The sequence below is a fragment of the Mustela erminea genome, chromosome 1 (assembly GCF_009829155.1).
Source record: "Mustela erminea isolate mMusErm1 chromosome 1, mMusErm1.Pri, whole genome shotgun sequence".
Lineage (NCBI taxonomy): Eukaryota > Metazoa > Chordata > Mammalia > Carnivora > Mustelidae > Mustela > Mustela erminea.
In genome coordinates, this window is record NC_045614.1 from 144,315,836 (window position 1) to 144,339,439 (window position 23,604).

A 23,604-nucleotide genomic window follows, 5' to 3' on the forward strand; every position below is an offset into this window, starting at 1 on the left:
GTCCTTGAGAGCTCACTAAAACTTTATTTCATCAGACATTAACTTTTGCCTTTATAAGAAGAGGGGAAGTTGATTCAGAGTTGTTTTAATATGCATTTCTCTGGTTACTAGCAAGGTTGAGCAACTTTTCTTTTTTTTTTTTTAATTTTTAAAGATTTTCTTTATTTATTTGACAGAGAGAGATCACAAGTAGGCGGAGAGGCAGGCAGAGAAAGAGGAAGAAGCAGACTCCCTGCTGAGCAGAGAGCCCAGCCAGAGGCTTGATCCTAGGACCCTGAGATCTTGACCTGAGCTGAAAGCAAAGGCTTAAACCCACTGAGCCACCCAGGCGCCCTTGAGCAACTTTTCAAGTGTGGCTCTAGACTCATTTGCATTTATTTATTTTTTTTTTCACTTTGTTCCTTTGTGACCTTGGGAAATCTTTTCAATTCTATTTCTTCAGTTACAAAGGAATTAAATGAGCAAATGTAAATAATATACATAGAAAAGAGACTGGCATAACAGGGTGTCCCAAATTCACCTGAGATACTTCCTTCCCTAGACTTGGAACTGTCATCTATGGTTCTTTTTACCAGGATACCAGGATATGGTATTTAGAGATTACAGTCTAAACCCTAGGGGAGTTTTTTGCAACTGTGTTCTCATTGTTACTAAGACTATTAGTGAACAAAACTAAAAAATAGGTATTTTTAAGGGAAAGCACATCATGATTTTATATTGGTATTTCCAATTCAAACTTAAGATGACAGGTTTTCACTAGTTTCTTGAATTTTATATTTGCATTCTTTTTTTTTCCTTAAATTGAAAATCTTGGTTCCTAGCAACAATAATGTGATTGCTTAGTCACTTTATCCTACTAAATACACTATAATTTCAAAATATAGCAATTTTATTAACAATATGGCTATTGAAAGCAGTTTCTAAAAATATATTTATTTATCTTTGAAGTCCTTTTTGTCCTTAGGCAGTATTTCATGAGGGATATAGAGCCAAATTATTAGCCTTTATTTGTAGGTATGTCTGTATTATGTATGTATGTACGTTTCACAGTGCTTGGGTTTTATTTAACATCACGTCCACGACCGGAGGCCAGCTTGGAATCCACAGTCAGGACAGTCACAAGGTCTGGGGCCCACCGGGACGCCCGTTCTGCCAGTCTACCTTGTGCTGACATAAGCCAAGGGGCCCCCATGAAGCAGGCACGGGACTCAGTTCACTTGCAGGTTTTTAGAGCCCTTGTAAAACGGATCCCCAAAGTAGCCGCTTCTCCGGGAAAACTGTCCGCGGTGGTGGGGCAGGGCAGGGTGGGCTCCCAGGAGCTGGTCCTCTTTGGTTGTGGTCTAAGCTTGTCCCAAGCTCTCCCCGGGGCCCCTTTCCCCACGAAGAAGGTGATGGCAAAGTTACGCTTGTATCAGTCTTGGTTATAATACACGTGCTTCAGAAAATTTTTACTTAGAAATCCCTTGTAAAGGTCAGCCATTTCTTCTGCGTGTCGTGTTGCTTTATGACCAGATCCAACTCTCAGTTCCGGTCCTTTCGCCTTGAGTGAATAAATTCGTCTTTTTCCTTATGAAATGTCGAGTTCTGGTTTGCCCAAAGGTGTTGGAGCCATTCTTGTGTTTCTTGCCCTCATCGTCTTGGCTTTTGTTCCAACGGTGATTCGTCTTCGGGGAAGTAAGAGTGAACGGGCCGAAGGCTTGGATGTTTACTGGGGGTCTTACCCACTCACGGCAAGATTTTCTTGGAGGGCAGAGAGCGCAGACCTGGCTGGAGGCCGCCTCCCTGCGCTCTGCGCCTCGCTCGCTGGGAGCTGACCGCCGGGGCCGCGAAGCCTGGGCGCGGAGCCGAGGCAGAAGGGCCCTCCCCGGGCCGCCTCGGCTCACGGCAGCAGATGACTAGCTTCTAAATCGTCTGAAATTTCTCTGTGGGATTGTGCCACTACCTTGATATCCAATTAGGCTCACTTGTCCCATTTGACTTTGCTTTTCAGGATTTGTTTTTTTTAAAAAGCAGCTTTTTGGAGATGTAGTTCGCAAATCATTCAATTCACCCATTTAAAGTGTGCCCTTAAATCGTTTTCAGCGTGTTCAGAGTTGTGCATTGATCACCATGGTCAGATTTTCATAACCACAAAAGGAAATCTAGTATTTCTGGGCTCTGATCACTCAACATTCCCCGCCATCCCCCACGCCATAGCCTAATGCAACCACTAATTTCTTTTGTCTCTTATATTTGCCTATTATGGACTTCTCATATAAATGGAATCGTTGACTATGTGGTATTTTGTAACTAGCCTCACCCATGTTGTAGCATGTATTAGCACTTCATTCCTTTTTAAGGCTGAACAATATTCCAGTATAAGGATATGCCAAATTTTGTGGATCCACTCACTATTTAATGGAGATTTTAGGTTTTTTGCACCTTTGACTCTAACGAATAATGTTGCTATAGACATTTGTGTACAAGCGTTTGCATGGACATATGTTTACATTTCTCTTGGATATATACCTAACAGTAGAATTGCTTGTCAAATGGTAACTCTATGTTTTAACTTTTCTGAGCACCACTAGAGTGTTTTCCAAAGTAGATGCACCACTTTACATACCAGCAGTGTATAAAGATTCTAAGTTCTCTACATCCTTGTCAACCTTTGTCAAAGAATGCCAACATCCTCTGTTATTAACTTTTTTATTCTAGCCGTCCTAATGGGTATTAAGAGTTATCTCATTTGTGGCTTTGATTTTCATTTCCAGGATGGCTAATGACTTTCATATGCTTATTGGTTATGTACATATCTTCTTTTTTTTTTTAAGATTTTTTTTTAAATTTATTTGACAGATCACAAGTAGGCAGAGAGGCAGGCAGAGAGAGAGAGAGGAAGAGGAGGCAGGCTCCCTGCTGAGCAGAGAGCCCCATGTGAGGCTTGATCCCAGGACCCTGGAATCATGACCTGAGCCGAAGGCAGAGGCTTTAGCCACTGAGCCTTCCAGGTGCCCATTACATATCTTCTTTAGTGAAATATTTTTGGAGATCCTTTGCTTAGTTTGGTTTATTAAGAATACTTAATAGTGGCGCCTGGGTGGTTCAGTGGGTTAAGCTTCTGCCTTCGGCTCAGGTCATGATCTCAGGGTCCTGGGATCGAGCCCTGCATCAGACTCTCTGCTCAGCAGAGAGCCTGCTTCCCCCTCTCTCTTTGCCTGCCTCTCTGCCTACTTGTGATCTCTCTCTCTGGGTCAAATAAATAAATAAAATCTTAAAAAAAAAATAAAGAATACTCAATAGAGGGCACCTGGGTGGCTCAGTGGGTTAAACATCTGCTTTTAGCTCAGGTCATGATCCTAGGTCCTGGGATCAAGTCCCACATTGGGCTCCCTGCTCAGCATAGGACTGTCTGCTCAGTGGGGAGTCTGCTTCTCTCTCTTCCTCTGCCCTCCCCCCTGCTCATGCTCACTAGCTCTATACATGTCATTGCAAATGGGAAGATTTCATTCTTTTTTATGGCTGAGTAATAGTCCATTGTATCTATATGCCACAACTTCTTTATCCATTTATCTGTTAGTGGATACGTGGTCTGCTTCCATAATTTGGTTACTGTAGATAATGCTACTAAAAACAACAAGGTGCATTTATTCCTTTGAATTAGTATTTTTGTATTCTCTGGGGAAAGTAGTGCAAATGCTGGATCATAGGGTAGTTCTAGTTTTTAACTTTTTGAGCAACCTCCATAGTGTTTTCTACAGTTGCTGTATCCGTTTGCATTTCCACCAACACTGTAACAGGATTCCTTTTCCTCCATATCCTTGCCAAAACTTGTTGTTTCTTGCGTCTTTGATTTCAGCCATTCTGACAGGTGTGAGGTGATAGCTCATTGTACTTTTGATTTGCATTTCCCTGATGATGAGTGATGTCAAGCATCTTCTCATGTGTTGGTTGGCCATGTCTTCTTTGGAGAAATGTCTATTCATGGCTTCTGCCCATTTTTAAATTGGATCATTCATATTTGGGGTGTTGAATTTTATAAGTTCTTTATATATTTTGGGTACTAACCCTTTATTAGGTATATTATTTGCAAGTATCTTTTCCCATTCAGTAGGTTGCCTTTAAGTTTTGTTGACTGTTTCCTTCATTGTTCAGAAGCTTTTTATTTTGATGTTTATTTTTGCTGTTCTTTCCCTTGACTCAGGAGACATATCTAGAAAAATGTTGCTCTGGCCACCATCAGAGAAATTAGTGCCGGTGCTCTCTGTTGGAGTTTTTTTGGTTTCAGTCCTGATATTTACATCTTTAATCTATTTCGAGTTTATTTTTGTGTGTGGTGTAAGAAAGTGGTCCAGTTTCATTCTTCTGCATGTGGCTGTCTAGTTTCCCAACACCATTTGTTGAAGCGACTTTTTCACCTTATATATTCTTTCCTCCTTTGTTGAAGATCAATTGACCATATAATTGTGGGTTAATCTCTGAGTTTTCTTTTTTTTAAAGGTTTTATTCATTTATTTGTCAGAGAGAGAGAGAACAAGTAGGGGGAGAGTCAGGCAGAGGAGGAAGCAGGCTCACCACTGAGCAAGGAGCCCAATGTGGGACTTGATCCCAGGACCCTGGCATCATGACTGGAACCAAAAGCAGATGCTTAACTGACTGATCCACCCAGGCATCCCTATTTCTGGATTTTCTTTCTGTTCCACTGATCTATGTCGTCGTCGTCTTCTTCTTCTTCTTTTTTAAGATTGTATTTATTTATTTGACAGAAAGAGAGAGAGAGCGTACAAGTAGGGGAGAAGCAGGCAAAGGGAGAGGAAGAAGCAGGCTCCCCACCGGGCAGGAGCCTGACATGGGGCTCCATCCCAGTACTCTGGGATCATGACCTGAGCTGAAGGCAGACGCTTAACCAACTAAGCCTCCCAGGAGCCCCATATATCTGTCCATTTTTGTGCCAGTACCATACTGTTTTGATTACTACAGCTTTGTAATATACTCGAAGTCTGGAATTATGGTACTACCAGTTCTGTTGTTTTGTTTCTCTTTTTTAAGAATGCTTTGGCTATTCAGGGTCATTTGTGGTTCCATACAAACTTCAGGATTGTTTGTTCTAGTTGTGTGAAAAATGCTGTTGGTATTTTGGTAGGGATTGCATTAAATCTGTAGGTTGCTTCGGGTAGCATAGACACTATGACAATGTTTATTCTTCCAATCCATGAGCATGGAATGTCTTTCCATTTCTTTGTGTCATCTTCAATTTCTTTCATCTGTGTTTTATAGTTTCCAAAGTACAGGTCTTTCATGTTGGTTAAGTTTGTTCCTGGATAGTTAATTTTTTGGGGCGCAATAGTAAATGAGATTGCTTTCTTAGTTTCACTCTCTGATGCTTCATTATTAGCATATAGGAATGCAACAGATTTTTGTACATTGATTTTGTATCCTATGACTTTACTGAATTCATTTATTGGTTTTAGTAGTTTTTTTTGTGGAGTCTTTAGGGTTTTCTCTATATAGTATCATGTCATTGGCAAATAGTTTAAATTTTAAGACTTCCTTTCCAGTTTGGATGCCTTTATTTCTTTTTGTTGTCTGACTGCTGAGGCTAGGACTTCCAGTGCTATGCTGAAAAAAGGCAGTGAAAGTGGACATCCTTGTCTTGCTCCTGACCTTAGGGGAAAAGCTCTGTTTTTCCCCATTGAGTATGATGATCGCTGTGGCGTTTTTTGTTATATTGAGGCATATTCCCTCTACACCTGCTTTGTTGAGGGCTCTTGTCATGAATGGATGTTGTACTTGGTCAAGAGCTTTTACTGCATCTATTGAAAAGATCATTTGGTTTTTGTTCTTTCTCTTATTGATGTGATGTATTACATTGATTTCTGAACATTGAACCACAATTGCATCCTGGGGAAAAAATCCTACTTGATTATGCTGAATGATTTTTAAAAAAATGTATTATTGGATTCAATTTGTTACTGTTTTGTTGAGGATTTTTGCTTCTATTTTCATCAAAGATATTGATCTGTGGTACTCCTTTTGTGTTTGTGTGTGCATGCGTGCATGTGTGTGTGTGTGTGTGTGTGGTCTCTTTATCTGGTTTTTGTATCAAGGAACACTGGCCTCATAGAATGAATTTGGAAGCTTTCCTTCCTTCTCTATTTTTTGGAATAGTTTGAGAAGAATAGGTATTAACTCTTTAAATTTTGTGGAATTTGCCTGTGAAGCTGTCTGGTCCTGGACTTCTATTTGTTAGGCGTTTTTTTATATTACTGATTCAATTTCATTGCTGGTAACCAGTTTGTTCAAATTTTCTATTTCTTCTTCCTTCACTTTTGGTAGGTTATATGTCCAGGTATTTATCCATTTTCCACTAGGTTGTCCAATTTGTTGACATATAATTTTTCATAATATTCTGTTACAATTGTTTGTATGTCTGTAATGTTTTTTTATTTCATTTGTGATTTTGCTTATTTGGGTCTCTCTATCTCTCTCTCTCCTTTTTTATGAGTCTGACTAGAGGTTTATCAATTTTGTTAATTTTTTTTGTTTCATTGATCTGTTTGTTTTCTTAGTTTCTCTATCATTTATTTTTGTTCTAATCTTTATTATTTCCTTCCTTCTGCTGGTTTAGGGTTTTGTTGCTCCTCTTTTTCTAGTTCCTTGAGGTGTAAAATTAGATTGTTTGAAATTTTTCTTGCTTCTTGAGGCAGGCTTGTGTTGTTATAAACTTCCCTCCTAGAACCACTTTTGCTGCATCCCAAAGATTTTGAAATTACATGTTTTCATTTTTATTTGTTTCCATGTATTTTTTTTTATTTCTTTGATTTCTTGGCTGATCTACTCATAGTTTAGTAGCATGTTACTTAACCTCCATGTATTTTTCCTCTTTCTAGATTTTTTCTTGTGCATGATTTCTAGTTCCATACTGTTGTGGTCAGAAGGTGCACAGTATGACTTTGATCTTTTTTAATTTGTTGAGGTTTGTTTTGTGGCCTAATATGTAATCTGTTCTGGAGACTGTCTCATGTGCAGTTGAAAAGAATATATGCTCTGCTGTTTTATGGTGGAATGTTCTGAATATATCTGTTAAATCCATCTGACCCAGTGTGTCATTCAAAGCCGCTCCCACTGATTTTCTATTTGGACGATCTGTCCACTGATGTACGTAGCATGTCAAAGTCCCCAATTATTATTGTGCCACTATCAATTAGTTCCTTTATATTTGTTATTAGCTGCTTTATGTATTTAGGTGCTCCTATGTTGGGTGTGTAAGTAATTATAATTCATATGTCTTCTTTTGGATTGTCCTCTGTAATATTATATAGTGTCCTTCCTAGTCTCTGTTACAGTTTTTGTTTTAAAGTTTATTTTGTACCATATAAGTATTGCTACTCTGGCTTTCTTTTGACATCCATTTGCATGCTGGATGTTTTTCTATTCTCTCACATTCAATCTGCACGTGTCGTGATGTCTGAAGCGAGTCTCTTGAGGCAGCAGATAGATGAGTCTTATTTTATTAATCCACTCTCTCATCCTATGTCTTTTGGTTGGAGCATTTGTTCCATTTCATTCAAAGTAATTGTTAATAGATGTGTATTTATTGCCATTTTGTAATTTGTTTTGTGGTTGTTTTGTAGTTTTTCTCTGATACTTCTTTTGCTTTCGTTTCTTGTTTGCTGGCTTTCTTTAGTGATATATTTGGATTCCCTTCTCTTTATGCATATCTGTTCCTGGTTTTTTTGAACAGAGATTACCATTAGGTTTGTATATAACATCTGCATATAATAGTCTATAGTAAGTAGATGGTTACTTAACTTTGAATCCATTCTTTACTCCTCTCCCCTCCCCTGTTTTAGGTGTCTGATGTCATATTTTACATTCTTTTATTTTATGAATTCCTTGACTTTGATGAAATACTTATTTTTAATGCTGTTTTGATTTTTCTTTTCACGCTTTCACTTATAGTCTCTCTTTTCTACTCAAAGAGTCCCCTTTAATATTTCTCATAGGGCTGGTTTAGTGGTCATTAACTCTTTTAGTTTTTGTTTGTCTGAGAAACTCCATACCTCTCCTTATATTCAGAATGATAGCTTTGCCAGATGGCTATAGATTTTTTTTCCCCTTTCAGTGCTTTGAATAGATCAAGGCACTTTTTTCTAGTTTGTAAAGTTTCTGCTGAATAATTCTCTGATAATGTTATGGCGTTTCCCCCTTCTATGTAACTACCTTATTTTCTCTAGTTGCTTTAAAATTTTTTAATTTATTGCTACTTTTTGCCATTTTAATTACTATGTGTTGATGTGGATCTTCTTGGGTTGATTTTTCCAGGGGGATTCTTTGTTGTCTCCTGGATCTGGATATCTGTTTCCTTCCCCAGATTAGGGAAGTTTTTAGCTATTATTTTTTCAAATAAATTTTCTTTCCTCTTTTCTCTCTTTCTCTTCTTTTGAGACCCCCATAATGGGAGTGTTATTATATTTGATGGAGTCACTGAGTTTCCTAAGACTATTCTCACTTTGCATGATTTATTTTTTCTTTCATTTGTTCAGCTTGGCTACTTTCCATCACTCTGTCTTCCAGGTGGTCATTAATTCATTCCTCTGCTTCCTTTAGCCTGCTATTTATTCCCTCAGGTGTATTTTTAAATTTCACTTATTGTGTTCTTCATCATTGACTGGTTCTTTTTTATCTTTTTTTTTTTTTTTTTTTGACACAGAAAGAGAGAGATCACAAGCAGGCAGAGAGGCAGGCAGAGACAGGGGGAAGCAGGCTGCCCCCTGAGCAGAGACCTCGACACGGGGCTTAATCCCAGGACCGTTAGATCACAACCCGAGCTGAAGGCAGAGGCCCAACCCACTGAGCCACTCAGGGACCCTGGTTCTTTTTTAGGGTCTTTTTAAGGTTCTTTTCAAGGGTCTCACTGATGTCATCCACTCTTTTCTCAAGTCCTGTGAGTACCTTTAAGATCATTACTTTAAATTCTCTATGGGGGGTGGCTCAGTGGGTTAAAGCCTCTGCCTTCAGCTCAGGTCATGATCCCAGGGTCCTGGGATCGAGCTCTGCATTGGGCTCTCTGCTCAGCAGGGAGCCTGCTTCCCTTCCTCTCTCTCTGCCTGCCTCTCTGCCTACTTGTGATCTCTGTCTGTCAAATAAATAAATAAAATTTAAAAAAAAATTCTCTATGGGGCATATTACTTATACCTGTTTCACTTATGTGTCTTGCTGTGGCTTGGTCCTGTTCTTTTATTTGGGTCATATTCCTGTCTCCTCATTTTCTCTACTCTCTGTGTTAGTAAAGTTAGCTATGTCTCTTGTTCTTTAAGGTAATGGTCTTATGAAGAAAAAGTCCTTTGGTGTCCTGTAGTGCAGTGTCATCTGTTCCCTGGGACCTGGCACTTCAGGGAGCACCTCTCATGTTTGTTGTGTGAGCTCTGCTCTTCAGGCCTGGACACTTTTTCCTTTAGTCCAGTCATCTGCAGAAGCTGCCTTTGCCTGTTGTGGGCCGTGTTTGGTCCCTGCTGGGTGGGGCACATTTTAAGAAGGTATGCACTAGTCTGCCTGTGAAATGAGACCCGCCACCATTGCTGCCAGAACAGAGGTCCTGCAAAAAGCAGGTCTGAAGACACAGTGCTGGTGAGGTTTGTGCCCGTCTCCTGAGAGTGGGGGTGGGGGTTGCTGCAGTGCTAGGACTAAGGCATGACTGGTAGAAGTGGCTCTGCCAAAGTGCAGGGGGCAGGGCTTGGTGTAAGCAAGTTAGGCAGCAGGTGTCCACACTGCACTGGTTCCCACAGGTGGCCTTGTCCTCATGTTGAGGGGAAGGGAGGGAAATGGCACCTGCCAGTTTCTTTGTTCCCAGAGGAGTCTTCCTGTGACCACTGCTTCTCAGGGCCATGCTCTGACATGAGTAAATCATTCTCTGTCTCATTTGCCACATGTGTTTTTCAAATTGCTGCTTCTATGCTGTTTTTCTGCTGGCCATGGAGCTATCTCTTTAAGGCGGGGGGACTTAGTTTTCTCTAGTTTTTGGCTTCCTCATGCTCTCAGGCTCTCCTGTCATCCACTAATTTTTAAAATTCCAGGCATTAGGTTCTGCTGGTTGCAAGAACTTGTGAATTTCAGCCCTTCTTGCTTTCCAAGCCTGATGGTATAGGGATTTGTCTTCCCTGTGCAGGCTCCCTATTGTGATAGTCTGTTTTTCATTCTTCTCTGAGACCTGGCTCTCTCTCAGCCATGAATGGCCTGGTCCCTTTTGCTCCCAAACCACATCTTCACCCTTCTTACTTTCTTTGATGTGGCCTTTTCTCTGCCTTTAGTTGCAGAGTCTGTTCTGTCAGTCTTCAGCTCATTTTCTGGGTTATTTACGCGGATGTGAGTGTTATCTAGTTGTATACGTGGGATGAGGTGAGCTTAGGGTCCTCCTACTTGGCCATCTTCCCAGCCTTCAGATGTGCAAATATGTTTTTGAGATAAATTCTTAGAAGTGAGAACTTTGGGTGAAAGAATATATACAGTTAGACATTAACAAATTCCCTTCCATTCTAGTTTACATTCTTAGCCAGTATCCCTATGTGGTTACCTGTTATAATGTGCTATATAGGACTGAAAATAACAATGTGTTTTCTCTAGTTTTTGGTGCCATTCCCATGGTTGTTCCTTTGGTCAAAATGTTAATTATGTTGTTTAAATATATATTTTTATTAATTTTTTAACTTCTTGGTAAAAGTTTATGGGTTTATTAATTTCTAATATTTCCATACATATTTACTCTAAATATTTTGAGCATATGTCAGATGTTTTTATTTTATTTTTTAAAGATTTCATCCATTTATTTGACAGAGAGACAAAGAGCACAAGCTGGGGAAGTGGCAGGCAGATTAAGAGAGAGAAGCAGGCTCCCCGCTGAGCATCATGGAGGCCAATGCAGGGCCCAGTCCTGGGACCGTGGGATCATGACCTGAGCCGAAGGCAGATGCTTAACCGACTGAGCCACCCAGGTGCCCCTGTTAGGTGTATTTTAGTTCAGGGATATCTTTTTGGATAGGTTTTTTTTTTTGTCATTATGTAGTATCCATCCTAATAATGCTTTTTGACTTAATCTATTTTATTTTGTGTGTAAATATATATATTCACCTTTCTTTTGGATATTGTTTGTACAGTATATTTTTCTATCCCTTTATGTTTAATCTTTCTGTGTCATTATTTTTTGTGTCTTGTTTAAATAGCATATACTTGGATTTGATTATGTTTTAACTTGTCTTATCATCCTCCTCCTCATCATTTTATTTTGCTTAGTTTTAACTTCCATTTCTACCTTCTTTTGGATTGATTGGGACTTTAGCTTTCTGGGGCATTTTAAGGGTGAAATATACCTTAGCGGCACGACATTTTCTTCATTATAATTTTTACCTGTGGCTCTTTTATTTCAGAAATTGGAGGGATACCTGGGTGGCTTAGTCAGTTAAGTGCCTGCCTTCAGGTCAGGGTACTGGGATTGGGTCCCTGCATTTCATCGAGCTCCTTGCTCAGGAGGGAGCCTGCTTCTCCCTCTGCCTGCTGCCCCACTGCTTGTTCTCTCTCTCCCCCTCTCTCTCTGACAAATAAATAAAGTCTTAGAAGAGAAATTGGAGACCATCCTTTCATTAAGTTGTAGTTTCTTCATCCTCTTCCAGCTTAGGAAAAATTTGAGAAAAACTTATTTTGTAGAAGTTAGTTTGAAATTATCTTCCTCTCTAAGTCATAATTTAAGTGTACATAAAGCACACAAAACTGTATCTTACACTGTATGAGGCTTTTTGGAAAAAATACATTTTTATTTTAATCTCTTATACTCTACAAATATTCTGTAAATTCCATCAAAAGAGACTCTTTTGAATAATGCCATTATTAGGAAATACACACTAAAACACTTATGGGCAAGATTCATGTTGTATGTAACATCTGCAAATGGTTCAGGAAAATAACTATATATACATACATAGATTTATTAGAAAGAAAGGGAGAGAGGGAATGATAAAAGTGAATGGTATACAAGAAACAATAAATGTTGGTGAGGTTGTGGAGAGAAAGGAACCCTCTTGCACTGTTCATGGGAATGCAAGCTGGTGCAGCCACAGCACTGGGAAACAGTACAGAAGTTCCTCAAAAAGTTAAAAATAGAACTACCTTATGGTCCAACATTTGTACTACTAAGTATTTCTCTAAAGAATACAAAAATACTAATTCAAAGGAATACCTGCATCCCGATGTTGTTAGCAGCATTATATACAATAGCCAAATTATGGAAGCAGCTCAAATGTCCATTGATAGATGAATGGATAAAGAAGATGTGGTATACAGAATACAATGGAATATTCCCACTTACAACAACATGGATAGATCTAGAAAGTATAAAAATGCTAAGCAAAACAAGTCAGTCAGAGAAAGACAAATACCACTTGATGTCACTCATATGTAGAATTTAAGAAACAAAACAAACAAGCGAAGGGGAAAAAAAAGAGACAAACCAAGAAACCTGACTCAAGTACAGAGGTTACCAGAGGGGAAGTGGCAGGGGGGTGGATGAAATAGGGGTGGAGATTAAATAGAGTATACTTATCAGGAAGAGTACCAGGCAATGAATAGGATTGTTGACTCATATAGTACACCTGAAATTAATATAACACAGTATGTTAACTATAATGAAATTAAAATTTTTAAAAATCTCTTTAAAAAGAAACAAAAGTGAGTGGTATAAAATGTTAACAATAGGTAAATCAGGGTGAAGGATCTAATTATGTTTTGGATACTATTTTTAAAAATTTTTTAAAAAAGATTTTATTTATTTATTTGACAGATCACAAGTAGGCGGAGAGGCAGGCAGAGAGAGAGAGAGAGAGAGAGAGACAGGGGAAGCAGGCTCCCTTCTGAGCAGAGAGCTGGAAGCAGGGGCTCCATCCCAGGACCCTGAGTTCATGACCTGAGCCCAAGGCAGAGGCTTTAACCCACTGAGCCACCAAGGCACCCCTACTATTTTTATTTTTGTAATATTTTATAATTTTGGAATTATTTCCAAAGGAGGAGTTTTAAAACTTCATATTTAATAAAAGGTTAGAAAGGTAGCTTCTTTTTAAGATTTTTCATTCATGGCAAGTAAAACACACAACACACACACACACACACACACACACACACACACACACACACACACCCTAACCCCCTAATATATGTTTTTTATGATTGGGTGTCCCCTAGTGTTCAATTTCTGCAACTACAAAACTAACAAATTAAACCCAATTTCTCAAAACTGGTTTTGGAAAGAGCTTTTATTGATTTCTTTATGATGGCAACATAAGACTTGCAAAGAATGTGTGTGATATCAAAATTAGTAGAAAAAAGAAAAAGCTCAATCTACTAAACTATTAAGGAAAGAGATACCAAATGCAGATTTCTGCCTCCTTTAAATCTTAACAAAGTCGCAAGAAGACATCAAAGTAAATAGAGGATTCAGAAGGACTCCAAGCAGTGCACAGAGTAGTCAAAACTAGAGGTTTACACATAATCCATGATAATTACGTGGCTTAGAATTTCTTCAAAACATCCACATACTCGAGGTGAAGTGACCACAGCAGGGAAACTGGCAATATGCTTTTTCTTTTTTTTTCTAAGCAACAGATGTTGTGGGGTTTTGTCCCAAATAAATGCCATTACAATAAAAGAACAAAGTGGGTTTCACATCTGACTGAAGGTAATTTAGTATCATCAATTTTTAAAGAAACAGAATACTTTAATACATCCATCTGTTGAACAAACCACTCACGCTAGCAATGTTTAAGACTTCTTCAAGGATCGTGGCTATGGTCCAAATTCTAATCCTCAGAAAGATCAGAATGTAAAATGTTGAGTTCAGTTTGGATATGCTCAGCGTCTTCACCATCATCCCCATCATCAAACAGATTTTGATACCATCTCTGGGAACACACATAACCTGCCTTTGACCGTAGCTTGTCCTGGAAGTTCATCTCTCCAGCGTTATCAGCAGGACAACGTGAAATATATAACTTTGCTGTCAAGGAGTCTTGTAAACTCACCGATAAAATGTCCAAAGTTCTTATCCTAACCTTTCTTTCTTGATTTCTTCTGACTATCCAAACATATTGCTTCCAATTGCCCATTTCCCAACCTTTAGGTCATAGGTCGACCTTTAGGTCATAGGGCATACTGGCCCATTGTCCTTGAACATTAGTTCTCTTATTTCAGGCTCATTCTCATTCTTATCTCTGCACCTCTTTCCACCTCTATTCTTGGGCACAGCTGCAATGGAGGTGTGGGTCTCTGTCTCTGTCCCTCCTGCGTGAGGAACAGCCTCCATGGGAGGCTGGGGGCCTAGTTTGGGAGAGCGTTAATGTGTGGGAGAGCATCCGGTTAGGGGTTCCTTATTATTTCCCTTTTGTGCCACTCCACCTTTCTCCGAATTAAACATTCCTTTTCTATTGTCTCAGCGAACTCTTTAAAAACCAAACCTGGTATATTTGATGGAAGTCTAAAATTCATCTGTAATTAATCTTCCTTCTGGAAGGAAGAGCTCAAATGCTTTGATTTCAATCATCTCCCTCTTCCATATTTTATGGAACAATAGTTATACAACTACTATTTTATAGTGGGGTATTTTTTTTTTTTTGCCCAAATTAGCCATTATTGTTTTTTATGAGCATGTTTTACATTGCTCCATGTTTACCAATTTCTTTGCTCACCATCCTTTTTTTTTTTCCTTTTCTTTATTTACTTGACAGAGAGAGAGAGAGAGAGAGAGATCACAAGTAGGCAAAGAGGCAGGCAGAGAGAGGGGGAAGCAGGCTCCCTCTAAGCGGAGAGCCTGATGCAGGACTCGATCCCAGGACCCTGAGATCATGACCTGAGCTGAAGGCAGAGGCTTAACCCACTGAGCGACCCAGGTGCCCCTCACCATTCTTTCTTGCATCTCATTCCTTTCAAGTTCCTTTTCCTTCTTCCTGAAGTACATCCTTCAGTAATTCTTTCAGTAACTAACACTGAGGGATAAATTCTCTTTTTGTTTATATGAAAATGTTTTAATTTTTTTCTTCTCTCTTGAATGAGTTGGGTACTGATGTCCACAGTGACACTTACTCTCCTTCTGCAATCAGAGGATAGTATTCTCTCATCTCCCAACCATTCTAGTACTGCTGTCATAAAGTCAGCCATCAGTTTATTGCTCTTTCTTTGTGAGTTACAGGTATTTTCTCTCTGGGATCTCAAGTCTCAAGAGACTTTGTGTGTTTGGTGTTTTTCCATTTCACTAAGGTATTTGTGACAGTGGGTCTATTTTTATTTTTCCTGATTTCTAGATCATAGTGATCCTTGAGTTTGGGGATTTATGTCTTTTACCAAGACTAGACATTTTTCTGCCATCTTTCTCGTCAAATTCCTCTGTTTTCATTCTTTTCTCCTAGAATTTCTATTCCAACTATGTCTAGCCTTCTCACACTGTCTTCTATGTCTCTTCATTTTTTGGTCATAATCTCTTCTCTTTATCTCTCTGTATTTATCATTATCTCTCTTTATCTCTCTGTGGTATTTTGGCTCATTTTTTTCACATCTATCTTTTGACCTGATCATTATCTCTTTAGTTTTATTTAGTGGGTTTTTTCACTCATCAGTTGTATGAATTTCTTCTTAATTTCAATAATTTTTTTCACTTCTAAAATTTCTATTTAATTCTTTCTCAAATTTTCTCCTCAGTCTGCCTGTTTTTTAAAAATAGGGTCTTGTTTTATTTAGTTTTGACTATTTAAAAATAGTTTTAATAATTTCAGAGATGATTATTTTCTTCTGCTTCAGTTTGTCTTTTTGGTTATCTCAACTTCTGGTACTTGTGTTCACTGACTGTCACTCGTGGTGGAATGATTTCTCATGCCTTTTTAACAATTTTTTACAGTAAACTCATCTTTAGCTGGGACTGTGTTTTTTGAGTCCAGAATAGAGACAAACTTCCTTGACATCTTCCTGACTTGGTGGACACATTTCATTCTGATCCACTCTTTCACTGAGGGTGTAGACCTTTAAAAGTCTCAATTTACTTACCTCCACCTCCTTAACCCTTGTGGAACTGGGTGCCTTATAGCCTGTGAATTTATTCTCTTGAGGGGATTATTTTTATGTTTTATTTGGCAATTCTTTGAATGGAAGGATTGAGTTTTCTAGTCCTCTTATTGGAACTGGGAGGCCCGACCTTGTTACAGGATGATTTTTTAACAAGGCTGTATTTAAGATTTATTCAATTCATTGTTAATGAAGGAGTTGGTAGGATGTTAACTAGTTTGAAGGAGAAATCAAAGGAGCACAAATCTGTATGGAATGAAGATGTGTGGAAATGAATTTACAAATGAACAGGAAAGCTGGCTTTTTCGTGGGAGGGAAGTCAATCCCAAACGCCCCTCACCCCTGAGTGTATTTGCATGTGTATAGAAAACACGTACTTTGCCTTGCGATCACTCATCCATCCCCAAGTTTACAGAATTGTAACATAGCTGCGGGCAGTGCAAGGCTGGAATCTGAGTAACTGCCAAAGTGGGCTCTAAAAAGGCTTTGTTTTGCCTCAAAGAATCCCAATAATCTTTTTTGCTCTTTCCCAAATATTCTTACAACTGCCGGTCTTTCTATGACCAAACCTTAATCAGTCTCCTTTCAAATCTCAGCGGTTGTGGACTGAATGTTGTGTCCTCTGCAATTCATATGTTGAAATTCCGGACATTCCCCCCCACCCCCATGATATTAAGAGGTGGGGCCTTTGGCAGGTGATTAGGACTGGAGGGTAGAGCTCTTGTGAATGGGATTAGTGCCCTTATAAAACAGGCCCCAGGGAGTCCCCTCACCTCTTCCCCCACGTGGGGACACATGGAGAAGACAGCCATCTATGAACCAGAAAGTGAGCTCTCCTCAGACACCAAATATGAGGGCACCTTTATCTTGGACTTTCCAGACTCCAGAACCATGGGAAATAAATGGTGTTTAAGCCACCTACTTTGTGTTATTGATGAAGGGTAATAGAAGGCAGGTAGGCAGGGAAGAGGTCCCCCACCTCACCCCCAAGAGGACACGACCCTTAAAAGGATTTTACACCACCCTGGAAGGAGTCCTCCACCCTTTCCCATGGGATAGATAGATGACAAATATCTAACTGGATGACGGGGGAGGGGGGGGGAGGGTGTTAATCAGATTAAAATAGCCTGTCAACAAGCCCATAAAAGCTCCTAGATTTAGAAACTCCTGTTGCCCTCCCAGGTTCCCTCCTTCTTCGGCAGCTTTGTGCTGTCACTACGGTATCCCTCAACAAACCTTGCTTTGCTGCCCACCACTCTGCCTGGTCTACCTTCACTCTTCGAACATGTGTGACCAAGAACCTGGGGCACCCACAGAGCAAACATCCTGTAAAATAGTTTTGTTGTAGTAGCTCAGACTACGGCATCTCTTTTAAAGTAGGACCTGACTTTTGGGCTGCTGTGTTTGCCTTTCCCTTGTTCGATTTTAGCAAGAATCCTGCCAGGTTAGTTTGACCAGAATCCCCTATCCTTGGAATGGGGTTGGGTGCCTCAGCCTCCACCATCACCTAGGTGATGTCTGATTTCTCTGCCTGCCTTCGGCAAGAATCCCGTCAAGTCAGCTTAGCCGGAGTCCTCCCTATCCACTGATGTTTCCTCTGAGTAATTTTCCATTCACTGACCCCTGCCCCATCTTTGGCTATACATTCCCACTTTTCCTTATTGTATTTGGAGTTGAGCCTGATCTCTCTCCCCCACTGCAAAACCTCATCCCAGTACTCCCTACACCTACAGAAATGGTCCAGAAGTCTGCTTTATTATTCTTTAACAAGTGTCATGAATAGATTTTGTGAACACAGCCTTGGATTTTTAAGTAATTTTGCAGAGAACACCTTACCTTCATAATGATTTCCTTATCTTCATAATAAAAAATGGAGTATTTTCTCTTCCATCTTTTGCTCAGTTGATGGAGCCTGACTTGGGAGTGGGAGTCAGGGATAAAGAAAGAAAAGGAATTAACTTTAATATTTCCTCCTGTTCTCCCGGAGTTTCAGAAAAATAGAAGGGGCCATAAATAAGCATTTGATTGTAGTCACCCTTGGGACCTTAATGTATCAGGTTCTTTATTTATGGAAGAGTGGGTGATAGAGAGTGGGAGGGCAGTTGTTGATTTATACAATATGCACAGAGTACAAATACTTTAGGATTACAATCCATTCTCCAGCTACCTACTACTCTAAACCATTCCTTATGGAGCATATTTCGAAAACCACAATAGGAGTTTGGGAGATGAAATCACAGTCAGGATTTTCCTTTAGATTTCAGGGTTGGACCTTCTGGTTTCTGTTTCTAAGAAGGAAGATTAAGCAGATTTGGCTCATGTATGATTACCCGAGGGCTGAGAGCACTTTGGGGGGGAGCCCTTCCTGCCCAGCCCATGGGAACTCTAAAGAAGTTTGAGGGATGAAAAGTCCTTGTTCAGTGGGATAAAAGTCGGGAAAGATGACCTCTTCCTGTAGCAGCGGGCAAGCAGCTGGCACTGCTTTTCACTGATTTTATGCCTTTGTGAGGCAACTGCAGTGTCCTGCCAGAGAGGCCCTCGACAGAGGCAGTTGGCGATTCAAGAAGAGATTAAGGGGGTGGGGGAAAAGGCGGAAGCATCCTGTTTTCTTAAATGTGGGGAGCGATGGAAAATTTATAAGGAAGGAAAGACTGTTCAGTTTGCTTTAAACACTTGTGTGAAGTAGAATTCTGAGGAATAGAATTAGGAGGTTGAGAGAGCTGTGCAGATTTTAATCCGTTTCATGCAGACCCTATAAATCAATGTAATACCATTTATAGGGTAACATGGAAATCATGAATAAGTGCAAAGAGCAGGATGTAAAATAACATGTACACTGATATATCCATACTAAAATGGGAAAGAAATATGGATATTATTAACTTTTTTTTTTAAAGATTTTTTTTTAATGTATTCATTTGAGGGAGAGAGAGAGAGGGAGGAGTGGCGGAGGGGCAGAGGGAAGAAGCAAGCTCCCCAAGGAACAGGGAACCTGATGTGGAATTTGATCCCAGGACCCTGGGATCATGACCTGAGGTAAAGGCAGACACTCCACCTGCTGAGCCACCCAGGCGCTCCCCCTTTTTTTTTAAAAACCAGAATAGGGTTACTTGTGTATTTTATTTTATTTTTTTTAAGATTTATTTATTCATTTGACAGAAAGAGACACAGCGAGAGAGGGAACACAAGCAGGGTGAGTGGGAGAGAGAGAACCAGGCCTCTCGCTGAGCAGGGAGACTTACACGGGGCTAGATCCCAAGACCCGGGACCACGACCCGAGCCGAAGGCAGATGCCCAATGACTGAGCCACCCAGGTGTCTCTACTTGTATATTTTAAAAAATTATTTATGTTTTGATCTATGTGACCATAATAATAATTGGATTTTTAAAAAACTTTTTAAACTGAGCAGGGAGCCTGATGTAGGACTTGATCAGGGGACTCCAGAATCATGACCTGAGCCGAAGGCAGTCGCTCAACCAACTGAGCCACCCAGGGACCCAACTGGATAATTTTAAAAAGCAAAAGTAAAGCACAAGGAAAAAAAAATGTATTTGCTTACTGTTATTGTAATTATGACTTAGAGTGCAATCTTTCACATTTTGCCTATATATTTACACATGTATATACACACACACACACATATATATATATATATGCAAGGTTATATATATATAACCTTGAAGTCTAGTGAATAAGATATAGTGGGTTATTTAAGGGAGGATGGGAAATACCTATGGCAAGATAACCTATGGAATTTTCAAGTCGTGTTTGCTCTCTCTCAGTTTCGCTCTTTAGGGCTTCGAGGCTTCAGGGATGCTTTCAGGCTATGCAGAAGCAACCACAAGTCCGATGTTCCAAAAGCCTAGAGAAGCAATGAAGCTGGGGGTTAAGGAGGGTGAGAGAGGCCAGAGGCACAGGTCTCTGGGTTCCCTGGGGCTGGAAAGGGCCCCTTGGAGGAGATTGCCCAACACCCTGAGAGGGGTGGAGGTCGAGAACCCCTCAGGCCCACCTTGAGTGACAGTCGGAGAGTCTGTGTCTGGGGTCTGCGAGCTGGAACTTCGTGTTTGAAATGTGGGTCAGTACGAAGGCCTCCACAGAGAGGTAACCTGGTGCAGCCAATGTCTCCCCGACCGCTGATGATACAGAGCATCCCTTCGTGCGCTGCTCTGTCCTCACTGTATCTTCCCTGGACAAATGTCCACGCAGAGCCTTTGCCTCTTGAAAAAAATTCGTGGTTTGCCTTTTGATCATAGAGCTGTAATAGTTTCTTGTACATTCTTCATAGAAGTCTCTTATCAGATACATGATCTGATGAAGTTTCGTCCCACCCTGTGGTTTTTCTTTTCGCTTTCTTGATAATGCCCTTTGAAGCACCACAGTTCTTCATTTTTTTTTATAATTTTTTATTTTTTATAAACATATATTTTTATCCCCAGGGGTACAGGTCTGTGAATCGCCAGGTTTACACACTTCACAGCACTCACCAAAGCACATACCCTCCCCAATGTCCATAACCTCACCCCTCTTCTCCCAAACCCCCTCCTCCCAGCAACCCTCAGTTTGTTTTGTGAGATTAAGAGTCACTTATGGTTTGTCTCCCTCCCAATCCCACCTTGTTTCATTCATTCTTCTCCTACCAAAAGTTTATCATTTTAATGGTGTCCCCTTGGTTTATTTTTCCCCTTTGCTACTTATGCTTTTGGGTTCATGGCTAAGAAACCAGCCACAAAGGTTTATGCCTGTCTTTCATTTGAAGAGTTTTACAGCTTCAGCTCTTACATTTATGTCACATTTATATAACATCGATGTTGTGAGGTAGGGGTCAGACTTCACTCTTTTGTGTGTGGATACCAACATGCTGAGGCATCATTTACTGAAAATTATTCTTTTCCTACTCAGTCTTTTTGGCACTCTTGTCCAACACCGATTGACTGTAATCGTGATGGTCTATTTCTAGATTCCAATTCAATTCCTTTGATCTAACATGCCTCATTTACATCAGGACCACGCTGTCTTGATTACTGTCACTTTATTGTAAGGTTTGAAATCTAGAAGTTTGAGTTGTTCAACTTTGTTCTTTTTTTAAGACTGTTTTGGCTGTCGTTGGTCCCTTGCAATCCATATGAATTTTTTAATATGTACTAAGAAGTCACTTAGTATTTTGAACTTTTTGTGTTGAATCTGTAGATCAATCTGGAGGATGCTGCCATCCTCCAAACATCCTTAACAATATTAAGTCTTCTGATCCATGAAAACATGATGTCATTAGGTAGGTTTAGTTAGGTTTTCTTTCATTTCTTTCTGTAGTGTTTTGCAGCTTTCAGAGCATAAGTCTTGCATTTTTGTTAAATTTATTCATAAACATTTTATTCTCTTTGGTGCTATTGTAAATAAAATTGTTCATTTCATTTTCTGTTGGCTCACTGCAACTGTATAGAAATATAATTAACTTTTATATATTGATTTTTGTATCCTGTACCCTTTGAACTCATTTATTACTTCTTATAGTTATTAATAACAGCACTTTCAAAAATAATAGAATAATAATAATAATAATAGAATAATAGAGTTCCTAGGATTTTCCACATATAAGATCATGTCATTTGCAAAGAGAGATAATTCTACTTCTTTCCAATCTTTATGCCTTTTATTTCATTCTCTTGCTTATCTGCTCTGCCTAGAATGGTCCAGTCAATAAAGTGTTGAGTGGAAGTCTTGAGAATAGATATCTTTGTTTCCTTCCTGGTCTTAGGAGAAAAGCATTCAGTTTTTCACCATTAAGGACACAGCTGTGAATTTTTTGTAGATGTCCTTAATCAGGTCAAGGAAGTTCCCTTCCTTTCCTAGTGTGAGTGTTTCTATCTATGAAGGGCTGTTGAAATTATGAACATTCTTGTACATTACTTGTGTTGGGTACACATGAAGCACGCACTTCTGTTGTGTACATACCAAGAAGTGGAAATGCTGAATCATTGGGTATGCTTAAGTTTAGCTTTCATAGACACTGTCAAACAGTTTTTGAAAGTGCTGTTATTAATAAACACTTCCACCAACATTATATGAGGATTCCAGCTGCTCTCTGGGACGGTGCTGCATTAAACCACTGGCTGAGAGAACCACTTCCTCACCTTGGCCATCAAGGTGGTCTCCCTGTGTGGGCAATGGCGGTGGGCAGTGGTAACCAGACTTGTGACAAACGTAGGAATTGCCCTGATTCACTGCTCCCATTTTGGCTTTGGTGGGAATTCAATTCATAGGATGGAAGAAAAGGATTTAACATCTACCAAAGCAAGGTGTGAAAATGTTATTTTAATTTTCTGGCTTTTACTAGTACTGATGTTCAGACAAATTTTCATAGTTTTGTTCATTTGTATTGTGTGATTTTTTCTGTTCAGGTCCTTCTACTTTTTAATTTTTTTTCAAACAAAAATCTGGTTTTTAAATTAGTTTTCAGCCCTCTTTATTCATAAAGACATTGTCCCATTATCTGTAACGTCTTCATATTTTTAAATACTATTTTTTCAGAATCACTGTCTATCTTGGTGGCTTTTCATTTTTATGAGAATAGATGTGCCAGTCATTTCCTTATGATTTTTGGCATCGATGCCGTGTTAAAAAAGACTCTTCCCATCCACAGTTATACAAATATTACTATATTTTTCTCAGTATTCTTTTTTTTTTTTTTAAAGATTTTATTTATTTATTTGACAGAGAGAAATCACAAGTAGATGGAGAGGCAGGCAGAGAGAGAGAGGGAGGAGGAAGCAGGCTCCCCGCTGAGCAGAGAGCCCGATGCGGGACTCGATCCCAGGACCCCGAGATCATGACCTGAGCCGAAGGCAGCGGCTTAACCCACTGAGCCACCCAGGCGCCCTCTCAGTATTCTTTATATGTGTTTTGTTCTATAATGTAACTGAAATTTATTTTCATGCATAGTGTGAAGTAGAGATTTAGCTTTATGTTTCTTTAACATGGTATCAAAATTCTGACAGTGGAAAGAATCCACAACAGTCTATGATTTTTCATCACCTTTGACAGGGGCAAGGTTAATCTGTGCTGGCTTAATTGCTGCAGATCGGGAAGGAGGTCTTTTTCCCCCTCCCCCAGCAGAGTGGTAATACGTGTTCATTGTAGGAAATTTGGAACCATGGATATACCTAAAAACTAAGTCAAAAATTGGGACATGAACTCACTTTTACTCCAGCCTTGTCTCGGGCCTGACTCCACTCCTGTGTGTCACACAGGTACACACACCGCAGTTGTGTTCCATGACCCTGATTTCAACTCTTCTTTCCTGATCTCCAGTGGATTGGTAACTGTAGTGACTCTTGCTGACCTCAGCTGAAGTCCCTGAGGATGTGAATCATCTTAGTTAGCAAAAGAGCTCTGGAGTTAAAATTTGAGACTTAATGAGTACTTTTTCTTTTTTGACCTGGTACAGGATTGCACGAACACTGCAGAAGAACTTGTTCCAGAGAATTCCACCACCTCTCTCTGGAACCCTTCACTGGTTAATTCTGGAAACAGAAGTC

The 23,604-nt window shown here is 39.7% G+C and overlaps 1 pseudogene; it reads right to left on the reverse strand.

The window, feature by feature from the left end:
• Nucleotides 1–1,288: 1,288 nt before the first annotated feature.
• On the reverse strand, nt 1,289–20,348 carry LOC116591093 (annotated as a pseudogene).
• Between the last annotated feature and the right edge of the window lie 3,256 nt (nt 20,349–23,604).